Below are 12958 nucleotides of genomic sequence, written 5' to 3' on the forward strand. Positions count from 1 at the left end.
TATAAAAGGCTGAGAAAGGTTGGGCAAGGACAAAATTTCATTTTCCTTTTCCTTTTCCTGAAATCTCTTAATTATCTAACTGACTTCTTTTTTTTCCCTAAAATTTAAAGGGGTCATATGTCTCCTCGAGCCTTAATTGGCTTCTCAATGCCATCGGTGTTGTTGGATAGTGGGTCTGTCTTGAACATGTGTCCTTTGACTACAACTGTTGCATTGGACTTGGACATAAAAATTTTGAGGCATCTACACAAGACTATCAGAGAATATAATAATACTCGAAAATAGGTCATCGGTACCTTCTTGTTGGGCTTGTAGATTGGGTTGATTACCTTTCCTACATTATTCTAGATGCCAAAAGTTCTCACATTCTTTACTTCATTAGAAAATGAAATTTATGTAGGGATTACCCAAACTACCTATAGGAGTATCCAAACGTTAGATCTATGTTATAACCCATTCAATATCTCATATTAATAGCCCAAAAATAACAAGATCATGTTATAATTCAAAATCAAGATCATATGTTATAACCCAAAATCAAGATCATGTTAAATCATTAGGAAAAATAAATTGAAAGTGTACCTAGATCCAATGGGTTTTAGTCTTCAACGTCTAAATCTTTCTTCTACATAAATAAAAGCCTTATTTCATTCAATGATGGGATATGAGTAAATCTCTAAAAAATTGTTTAGACCGGGGACCTTGTTGTGAATGCAGAAGCTTTAATGCAAACTAGTTTAATTCAATAACATAAAGATAAAACAACCACACACATGATACACGAGGTTTAAATATGGTTCGGTCAACCATGCCTACATCCATAGATAAGAGATAATTTTTCTACTATACTATAGAAAATATTATAGAGGACAAAACCAAATACAATTATTGGGTTCTCAAAACATCGCATGTTTCCCCACTCTTTGTATCCATACCTAACCACGAGTTCCCTCGCTCCACCGAGCATTTCCTATTCTTCCTTATATCTCTATCTACCTTGTATAGTTTCTATAAGTTCATCTCTATCTCATGAATTTTTCCCCTTATAACCTATAATATTTATAGAGATATTTCCAACAACTTTCCTTATTTTTTAAAGAAATCTAATATTACAATAATATATCAATTTAGGAAATATTCTATACAATATTCTTTACAAATATGTTGCATGGACACTTAAAGACTTTGAACTCTTTCCTTAACAACCAAAAACCTTAAGTTAAATGGTTCGATTTTGATAAGCTTTTGTTGTTCTTAAAATACAATTCTGTAGCTTTGTTATCACACTTTATCCTCAATGATCTCTTGATGTCATCAACAATATGTAGTCTAGTGATAAAAGTTTGCAACCATATTTCTTGATTTGATGCCTTATAACAAGCTATAAATTCTACTTCCATGGTGGAAGTAGCTATGAGTGATTTCTTAACACTCTTCCATGACATAACTTCTCTAACCAACATGAATACATAGCCAAAAGTGGATCTTCTACTATCAAGGCAACCAACAAAGTCAGAGTTGGAATACCCCATAATCTCTAAACGATCATATTTCCAATATGTGAGCATGAAATATTTTGTTCTTTGTAGATATCGTATAACCTTCTTATGTGCTCTTCAATGATCCATTCCTGTGTTACTTCAATATATGCTAAGCATACCAACTATGTACACTATATCCAAACATGTACAAATTGGAGCATACATAAAACTCCCTATTGTTAAAGCATAAGGAATCTTCTTGACCAAACTTCTCTATTGTACCAAAATACTTAGCCTTTTTGCATAGCAATTTTGGTCAAGAAAAACTAGAGAAAGAGTCACTACAGCTTTTGTAGTACTTTGGGTATCGTCCTCAATAATTGGCTTACGGAAATTGTCAATACTAGAATAAATGAATTGCTTTTGTTTAAATCCTAAAGTGAAAAATAATATGAGAATAATGTGAAACTAAGTAAAAGAAATTAAATTAATAAAAAAATGGATATTGATTTTAAATTCAATTAATTCAAGTTTGGAGCTTTCCACAATCCAACCTAGGGTATAGAAATTAGAGAAAACAAGGGTCTTTTAAGTAGTATGATCTTAGGGTTTTGGAATCCTTGGCCGCTCGTGATCAAGTTGAGTTCTATAACTTAAAATTGCATCTGAAACCTAATTTTCCATTTTAAAAATAGATTCCTAAAATCATTAACTGAATGAGATTGATTAGCAGTTTAAGATTTGACTTTTTAACCCTTCCTACTCCTTATTTCTTTGTTTTGGGGCAAATAATGACGGGGAAGACGATGATAACTAATGATCAAGAATTACCAAGAATCACTAGTATTGGGTAATAACCTACCATATCATTCCCTAAACTAACTCACAAGGATAGGATAAAAAATGATAAATTATCACCCAACCAATAATTAATCTCATTGTTATAATAATTTACCCATTGTCCCTATAGATTTCCTAGCCCTTATATTTTCATGCCTTAAGCCCCAAGTTGGCTCTTAGCCTCTCATGGGGGTGATGCCACATTCACAATCCATAATAGGGTAAAAATCCATAATTTGAATCAAAAGAACCTAAAACAATATATTTAATAAAGAAGAAAAAGGAAACAAATCAAAGTTCTCGTCTTCTTCCACCTTTAATGTCAAACTCTCCGGAAAAAAAGATCCAAGATCCCTAAAACTTAGAACTAAGAGAGTTTATATAATATCATCAATTACCTAACATGTGGCACACTCTCATTAGCCACTTATTACAAAAATAATTACCTAAAAATGATTAAAAAAAAATAATAAAATGGTGATTTCTATTCATGTGGGGTCCACTTAGGGTGGATGGAGTGCGCTAGATGCAATTCCCGAGGTAGAAGAGGCGAAACATCAAAGTGGCAGTGGGTGAATTCAAAATTGGTGTCATTTTGAAGTGGATTTCGAATTCATAAGTTGAATTTCGAAATCATTTCGAAATGACCCTTCAACTTTGTACAATTGTTTTCAAATGACCATAACTTCTTCATTTCAGCTCTGATTTGCACACCGTTTGAAGCGTTGGACTCCTGACTTCCTGAGCTTCAAAGCAATATATAGTATGTATAAAATGGACTCCAGAAAGTGCTCCAAATTTATCTTCAAAGTCAGAGTATATATTACCATCAGATTTTTGAGTTCTAAATTTCTATGCAGTTGAATCTTGCTTCATGCCTCATTTCCCATGTTTTCTTGCCTTCTTTCTTACTCCATAATGGTCATTTCTCATATTCCAAACTCATGATATCCTCATCTTGCCTTTCCTCATGGTCCATGAGTCCTGACTCACTTATTTCCTCATTTAACCTTTTCTTGATTTTTCAAAATCTAAAATGATTCAACTTGCACCATTTTCTTCCCTTGAACCTGAGATAAGTCCCCAAAGTACAAATTAAACTGATGGCTAGGGCCTTAGCATTGATTTAGGTCAAGTTAGGTGATTTGAATGTCCTTTGGTGCACAAATCATATCGAATATGTGCCATTAGAGTACATATTTTGGCTCCAATCACTTCTCCATCTCTTTTTTCTCAATTTTGTTCCTTAGGCATTGAAGCAAACCAAATTTATCACCCTTAGCAATGGGCATATTTCCTGGTACACAATCCTTCATGCAAATCTACTAAGCACTTTATCAATATATGTCTTTTGTGATAGGCCAAGAATACCACAAGAACAATCTTAATGAATTTGTATGTCCAACACAAAATATGCATTGCCAAGATCTTTCATTTCAACATTATTTGAAAGAAATCTCTTAGTTTCATGCAACAAGACTATATCGCTGTTTGCTAGCAGAATATCCTCAACATATAACACCAGAAGAATAAATTTGCTTCTACTAATCTTGTGATAAATACATTGATCAATAGTGTTTTCCTTAAAGCTAAGCGAGGTAATCACTTGATCAAACTTCTGATACCATTGAGGGGATGCTTGCTTTAAACCATAGATAGATTTTTTTTTAATTTGCACCATGTATATCATTTCTTCAATGTCACCATTGAGAAACACAGTCTTAAAATTCATTTGATGTAGCTCTAAATCATAATAAGCTACAAGTGTCATAATAATTCTAAAAGAATATTTCAATAAAACTAGAGAGAAAGTCTCTTTATTATCTATCAGGACATTGAGTCTTGTTTATTTGTTGACAATTTTGTTTCTTCTTATGTTTGACCATAGAAGTCTTTTTAGATAATGATTTGCTCTTCATTGAAAATCAAAGGTTGTTGTTCTTCCAACCGAGAAGTCACAAGTATGTCTAAAGAGGTTTGACATGTGGCATATTAGATTCCTTTGAAGTATAAAAAGGTTTGGTATCATTTTTAAACTTAAAATTTTTTAAAATGATTTTTCAAAAGAAGTAGAGGTTGCTCAAGTGGCTAATCCCACTCAAGCGGTCAGCTTGCTCAAGCTATTAACTCACTCTAGCGGTCAACCTGCTCAAGTAGTTAGGCCCACTCAAGCGACATAAGTTTGCTTAAGCGATCATGACAATGTTGTCGAGATTATAAACAAATTTTGGATGAATTTCACTTAAACTCTATTTTAGAAACTTATGATACTGAAACTCTTTGTGGTATTCACCTATAAATACCTCCTTATAACTCCTTTGTAAACGGAATATGAATTTCAAAAGATTTGAGAGAGATTATTGAAAGACCTTTCATTCCTTAAAAAATGATCTCCTAAAGAGGAAGCCTAAAGTGTCACACCATTCCCAATCTCTCATTCAAGGATTGATTCTTTGAATCTTGGGTTGAAGACTATAATCCCTTTAGGGTGCCTAAAGAATCTATTAGGGAGCAACAAGAGTTTGCTTCATCGCAGATGTGAATCAAGTTGTAGTTATTAGCAAGGATGAAAATATCGGTAATCATGGATATATCGGTACTTCGATTTTACGGATATATCGGGGATATATCGGATATATCGGGGAGATATCAGATATATCGAGGAGATATCGGGGATATATCAAGGGTATCGGGGATATATCGCGGATACATCGGGGATATATCGGATACATCGAGGATATATTGGATACATCGGGGATATATCGGATATATCGGGGATATATCAGATATATTGGGGATCGGATATATCGGGGATATATAAGATATATCGAGGATATATCGGGGATATATAAGATATATCGAGGATATATCGGGGATATATAAGATATATCGAGGATATATCAGTGGATATTTTGAAAAAAAATATATCGATGGGCTTAAAATTGATCAAAATTCATGGAAATATAAGAAAAACCTTGTAAAAATCTAATTAGAAGTATAATAAACATTTTAAAGTTGTTTTGTTGAAAAATTTGATATATGTATGATATGATTTATCATATTTGATGATAATATCATATACATCAATAAAAAAATATGAATTTTATAAATGTATATTTATTATTAAATTACATTAAATATTATTTCATAATAATATTATGATATTTAATTATAATATGTCTAATTTAAAATATGTTTAATATTAAAATTATGATCTATTTAATTCAATTATATTAAATAATATAAAATAAATGATGATATATGCATAATTGTGATATTTAACAATAATGTTTATAATTTGAAAACATACTTTATGCATAATCATTTAATTTGGATGTATTTAATGACAAAAGAAATAATGATAATTATTATAAGTAATTTTTATTTTAAAATTTTGATAATTTTATTCAAAAATTAATATTTATTTTATATATAATTATTACATAAAAGTTACAATCACAAAAAGCAATTTATTTATAATAATTTTATTATGATTAATTTATAATATATGTATATAATTTATAATATTTGTTTATATATATATGGTTAATATATTTAATGCTAATAATGTACATATATACATATATACATATATACATAAAATGTGTACATTTTTTTAAATAAAGCTTGGTTGGTCGGTTGGTGTTGGTGAGGAATCATGAGCAGGTGGTCGGGGGGTTCAAATCCCTTAAGCTTCATTTCTTCAATTTCCTTGGATTTTCTCTTGCCTTTTTAGAATTCCAATTGCAATCCTACATCGACAATTCATTGCACCAAAAAGCTTTATTTGAGCATTGGAGTGGTGCATGGCTTGTAGGTGTGCAACGCATGTTGGGCTATCGAGCTATGCAGGTGGAGGGGTATGGGTTGGGCTGGAGTGGTTTGGGTTGGGCCAGTCTACTATCTGTGTAAGCCTATTATAGGAGTTTTGAGCCATTCTAAGATATTTGGGGAGAGAAATTAAATTGTTGTGTAGACCATTCATTTTGTCCTCTTAGCATATGTCCTATTAGGTATTTGTTTCGTATTTTACAACAATTCCTTGGTGGCCCATTACTACTCTTGTAGCCTATATTTTTTAAGCCACCTTGGGGACTTTGGTTGAGAGATTTATCTAACTTTATTGTGACTTTTGGCAGCCCCGATTTAGACTTAGGCTTACTTAGGCACCTTAGGACCACTTAGGCGCCCTAGGTCCATTTAGGTACACTTGGCCCATTAGGCACCACCTTAGGCCCACTTAGGTACCTTAGACCCATTTAAGTATACTTGACCCATTAGGCACCACCTTAGGTCCACTTAACCACCCTAGGCCCATTTAGGTACATTTGGCCCACTTAGGTTTACCTAGTCTTGCTTAGGTCACCTCTCAAGTAGGGTTGTATGGCTTGTATGACTAGTTGATTTTCTTTATTTTATTTTATCTTATTTTTTATTTTTTATTTTTATTTTTATTTTTATTTATTTTTTATTTTTTTAATCTTTTTATTATTGTTGCATGCATTTAATAATTATATTTATTTTGTTTACCTTTTTTATCATTTACTTATTTAATAGAAAATTGCTTGAATTGCTTTGACTTTAAATATGCATTGGTTGCCTAATTAAATCATGGAATTACATAATTTAGTCTTTCTTGTTTTCTTTTTCTTTTTCTTTTCTTTTTAATCTTCTTTTATTTTATTTATCAATCTCATGATTTTCATTAGTTTCATTTTTTAATTTTTTTTAAGCTTATTTTATTTTGTTTTGGATGAGGAAATGAGGACACATATGAGAATAAGGAAGACAAGGTACAAGATTTACAGCAGGAGGTACAAACACTCCACATCGCTATTGAATCACTGTGACTAAGGCCTAGATTTTCAGATGCTTAGGCACTAGAAGTTGGGAAGACTAAAAGCTAGGGTTTTTTGCGAGCTTGAAAGCATGGAGGCAGTGGTGGTAGACGCTGGTTCCAAGCTTCTCAAAGCTGGATTCACTATTCCAGATCAGGCTCCTTCCATGTTAATTCCTACCCAAATGAAACACATACTTGAAGATGGACCCTTGATAGACAATTTGTTATTTGAGGACATTACTGTTGATCCAGTTGTGCGAGGTCTTATTAGAGATTGGGATACCATGGAAGATTTATTGAATCATGTTCTCTACACTGGCCTTAGATGGGAAATGGGCAATGAAGGACATATTTTATTTACAGACCCACTTTCAACTCCCAAGGCTTTCAGGGAACAATTGGTGCAATTGATGTTTGAAATATTTAATATCTCCGACTTTTATGCATCAGAGCAAGTAGTATTATCACTTCATGTTGTTGGACGAATCTCAGGCTGCACTATTGATTTTGGTAATTGGAAGATAGATATTGCACCAGTAATTAAAGGTGCAGTTCAGCACATTACCTCAAGAAGATTTGAAATTGGAGGAGTTGATTTGACAAAGTTGCTTGCTTAGGAACTTGATAAATCCAACCCAACAGTGAATCTCAACATAACTGACGTTGAGAGGTTAAAAGAGCAATATTTATGTTGTGCTGAAAATGAACTTGCTTATGAGAAGATCCTTGATGTACACGGCTGAATGAAGGAATATGCTAGGATGCACCCAAAACGGAATAATGCACCATTCAAGGATGAAATGCAACGATTTTTTAAAAAGATAACGGATCTGATGCAGAAGAAAATGTTTTTCTTGGCAAGGTGGTCCAATTATCATGTTGCAGATTGAGAATGAATATGGAAATGTTGAAAGCTCATTTGGTCAGAGAGAGAAGGACTATGTAAAATGGGCTGCTAGAATGGCTCTTGAGCTGGAATGCTGGAGTTCCTTGGGTCATGTGTCAGCAAGCTGATGCTCCTAATAGTATTGTAAATGCTTGCCACAAATTTTATTGTGGGAGTTTTTGGCCAAATTCAGCAAACAAACACAAAATGTGGAGGCTGGCTAGTTTAAGAATCGGGGTGGAAAGGACCCATGTTGGACCACGAAGATCTTTATTATTTGGTTGCCCACATCCAAAAGCTATTACATGTATCATGGTGGTACCAATTTTGGTAGAATAGTTGGTGGTCCATACATTACGACATCATGTGATTATGACACAACTCTGGATGAATTTGGTAATTTGAACCAACCAAAACGGGGACATTTGAAGGGCCTTCGGACTGTTTTGAAGTGAATGAGAAGGAATGCAGAGGTATAGGGACGAAATGTGAGCTATATTCAAAGAAGAGAGAGTTCTGACCATGCTGGAATGATGTGGGTGATTGAGGCTCTCTACGGGCTGGTGAGTTGTCTTCCCATGTTGGTGGAGTCAATGAGCAGGAAGAAGGCTGAAAAAGGGAGTTTTCTCTCAATAGAGAGGGAGATTGGCGGCACCAAAATGGGAAGAAGATGGGCAGCACCAAAAATAGGATGGGAAGCCGACTGCAAAAAGGATGAGAACAAGCAGGAAGAGAAGGAATTTTGGAGATGAGCGAACACCGATTTTGATCGTGAGAAAGGTGAAATTGCACCATTGGAATGGGAGCATGAAAAGGTGCAGTCAAAGGAGAAATAAAGGAATTTTGGAGAGGAATGGACACCGATTCTAATCGTGATAAAGGTGCATCCGCACCATTGAAAGAAAATTCCCAGCACGTGGAGAAGGCTCGGAAAGTTTGATTTTGCAGGAAAGGAGGCTTGGATAAAGAACGCATCCAGAAAAGAAAATGGCCACACAAAAGAAAGACCATTTTGAGCACGTGATAGAGGGTGGAAGAGGCACCATTCAACAAAGAAGAAAAGTGCAGTTACACCATTGGAGATGGTGGAAGAAAGGTGGAGCCGCACCATTGACAGAAAAGGAGAACGATTTGGGTGAGATTGGAGAGGTTGGGTCAACACTTTTGAGGAGGCGGTCAGCCTGTGTTTAGAGAGGCTCGAGAGGCTGCTATTTTAGGGAATTAGTCCATATTTTTAAGAAGCTCGGGCTACAAAGAAGGCATCTCGAGGAGCTCACTAACCATAATTTTTATGGGTTGTAATCTCTTGGAATCAGGATACCATTTTGATACAATAGTGGGAGGCACCATTAAGCGGATTTAGGCCGGGATTTTGAGAAGAATAGGTTGTTGGTTTGGATATTTGGAGACGTTACCGAGAGGAAAGAAAGGGACCACACCACCACATCCTTTGCCACTAAAAGGACCCACATACTGTCACTTAGGAGAGTAAAGAAGCATCACGCACTGTTGAATGTTCTGAAAGTCTGAGGCTGCCAAGTTTCCACTCTTTCTCCATGTTACACAGCCACAGACAGTCCACCTAGAATGCCATTCATCCAGTCTTCATTCGCACAACTACCACTTTGAGAAAGACACAATCCACGCCATTGCTCGGAAAGGTAAGTTGGAATTCCGTTCTATTTAAATCTTGATTTATTATATAAAGGAAAAAAATAATTGTTGATTGCAATTGGGTTTAGTCTTTGATTCGTTATGTCAATTGATAGGGTTTGAATTATTTAGTTCCAGTTTCGAATTCACCATATTATATTGGAGAGGTTTGAGTTTAATCTAGTTATGATTTTTATCCATTATATTGATTGGAGAAGCTTGAAACTTTGTTTTCATTTTTGGTTTTGGTTCATCATAATAGTTGTATAAAACTTGATATTTGTTTAATTTTTGTTTGAATTCTTTCTTTTATTTTCACTAAGTTAGAATTATGGTAGTCTAGGTTTTTCCCATTCTAGAGTCAGTCTTCATTGATTTGATATCTCATATTTTAGTATTTCTTGTTGTTAATTTTCAATCTTCATGACAATGTATGGCCTTAATTTTTTTTTTTTTGAGCAAGTTTTCATTGATATCTTCTTTTTAACTTCATGATCTCAAGATCTCTTGTTGTTATTTCCAATATTTCATGTTAACGTTTAGTCTCAAAGATTTAGGATTAATTTATTAGTTTGATTGATTCTTGCCAATTGTTAAGTTGTCTACAATTTTAATTTTAGTGAAAAATCCATAATTATTAAGTTATTTAGAATTTTAGTTTTAGTTAAAATCTAGACCTGTTTTAATTTATTAAGTTGCTAGTTTGATTTACCTTGCTAATTATTTAGTGTTTAGAATTTCAGTTTTAGTTAAATCCTTGCATATTCAAGTTGATAATTTTCTTTAGTTTCATTGATTCTTATTTAATTCCTTACTTTCCAAAGTTTAATACATAATTGTTGATGTTGGCTTTCTTATATTTGATCGAATTGTTAATTCTCTTTATCTTTGACATTTATTTTATAGGCACCTTAGGGAATTTTTGAGTTTGAATTTTCTTTTAGAAAAAGTTTTTTTATTTTATTAAATTAACATTTTGAGTCGAGTCAATTTTTTTTTTTTAAATGAATTTTTCCATCATAAGTTTGGCTCTTTGATCCCAAATGAAAGGTAGCCAAAAAGATGATCCAATCTAGCTTTTCTCTTATTTTCAAAACCCTCTTAAGTTAAAAATAAAAAATCTCTATTGTGTGTCTGTTGATTGGGATTTAACAAATCATTGGGTATTTCTTTTACTTCCCTTAAAGCCTTTTTAAAAATCATTTAAATCACCAATAAAAGATTTGAAAAAACATTCATTCTAGGTTTAGGCAAAGAACACACTTTCTATTAAAATTATGCAGCTCATTTCATTTAAGTTGCGTTTCTCCTTTGTTGGTTTTTTTTTTAAATTTGATTTTTATTCACATAGGTTTAGACTTGCACTCCCAAACTAATGGGGATACATAGGTAAAACTCATGGAAATTGAATGGGGACTTGATGGAATCCCTACATAAGAAAATTCTTCAAAACTCTTCATTGCTGCCAGTTTTCACTCAGCCACTGACTCTTTAGATTTAAAATACGTTTTAGCAACTTTAGAAACATTTTAAAAATTTTATGAAACTTGAATGAATTTCCTCACTTCTTTAAAGTGAATTTAAAGTTTCGTTTGAGTTAGAAAGTCATTTTGGAATAGAAGATATAAACGAGTCTTTAGGGGGACTCCATTTTCACTCAATTCTGGACACCCGAGATCTTTCTATAAAAATAAAATAACAGATGACTTTTTAAATTTGATTTGATATTTTTATTAATTCTAGGCTTCTTTAAATTGATATTAGATACATAAAATATTTAAAAAAATATGTTTTTCTGAGGGAGATACAATTTTTCAAAGTTGTACTTACTGTGCATGATGGAATCTGGACATCTGATTAGTTGGAGCATTTTAAAAAATATTTTTGAGTAGTACCCGACCCTGAATTTTTTTTTCTCATGATATAGACACCGTGAATGATGTGTGTGATTTTTTGTATGATTTTATGTAATCATTTATTATTTAAAAAAATTCATTTATGCATGTCCGTTTTTCTTATCTAATCTAGACTTTGTAGAACCTTTAGGTGTCTTTGCTACAATATGTCCTTTGAATGAGAGTTTTGCCTTCGTTATGTTGATCTAGATGTGTAGGAGTTGCTTTCTAAAAATTTTCATAATTAAATTCCACTCTAAGCCAATTTTTTAGAAATTGTTTTGTGAAACTTCCTTTTCTAACTGTATGCTGATGGTTTTATACTTTACTTGAAATTGTTATTATTTTTTGAGTCATTTAATATATTTTAGCTCAATTTTGGCTTTGGTACTATGTATTAGACATAAAAAAGATGTTATATAATATATACTTGCCCTAACCACTCTATCCCTTTTTTGAGGAATCTTATAAATTATGCATGCTATCCAGGTACGCTCTCTATCACTTACTTTTCGAAATTTTATGAACATGCATGTTGTTGTGAGTCATATTTATGCTTGATGTGATCCTTAGGTGCATAGATGTATGCTTGATTTGCTTAGATAAAACACATGTTGTGTGCTATATTTCTATACTAACTTTGATGTCTTATGATAGCGCTTGAGAAGCAGTTCAGATACACAGCCTAAATCTTCTTTATGATCATGATTTGACTTTTTGGCTTGGCATGCTAATTCTGAAATCACCTTACCCTACCTAGGTACCTTTAATCAATTAATTAATTGTCATATTCCCCTCAACTTAGTCAGTAGAGACCTTTGTAGGGCTTAGAGGGGTGCTACCTCTTAGAGGTACTTTCTTAATAGGTAACCTGATTCCCGAACCTAGACTCAGGTTTTTCAAAGACACGCTTTTCCAAAAACTATGGAGTCACTTTTTTTTTTAGGATTTTCTTTCTTGTTTTATTTTCCCTTTTAAAATAAAATAAAATAAGTGGCGACTCCAACTTTTCCAAAAATAAATCTTTCACCAATAAAAGCGAGTCTCGCAGATCGAGTGGGGGCGCGCGTGAAAAATACTGGTCCACATGTTGATATTTCTCCTGCATGTATCGTGTCGATAACCATCGATAGACTGATATATCTTGACATTTCATCCCTGCTTATTAGAGAGTAAGTCTTTTGGGAAAAATAGTTAGGCAAATCTGTGTAACTTGATTTCAAATAGTGGATTGGGATTAGCAATCTTAGATCTCATTGTTTTTTATCTTTACAATTAAGTGTGGGGGTTTTCACGTAAAAATCCTATGTCTCATTGCACATCTTTATATTCCTATTTACATTCCGATTGTTGATATTTTCCT

General features: G+C 33.1%; 1 pseudogene; it reads left to right on the plus strand.

Annotated features, from left to right (window-relative positions):
- The first annotated feature begins 7217 nt into the window (after positions 1 to 7217).
- Positions 7218 to 8175, plus strand: LOC100259042 (actin-related protein 7-like; annotated as a pseudogene).
- Positions 8176 to 12958: the final 4783 nt, after the last annotated feature.

The sequence above is a fragment of the Vitis vinifera genome, chromosome 4 (genome assembly GCF_030704535.1).
Source record: "Vitis vinifera cultivar Pinot Noir 40024 chromosome 4, ASM3070453v1".
Lineage (NCBI taxonomy): Eukaryota > Viridiplantae > Streptophyta > Magnoliopsida > Vitales > Vitaceae > Vitis > Vitis vinifera.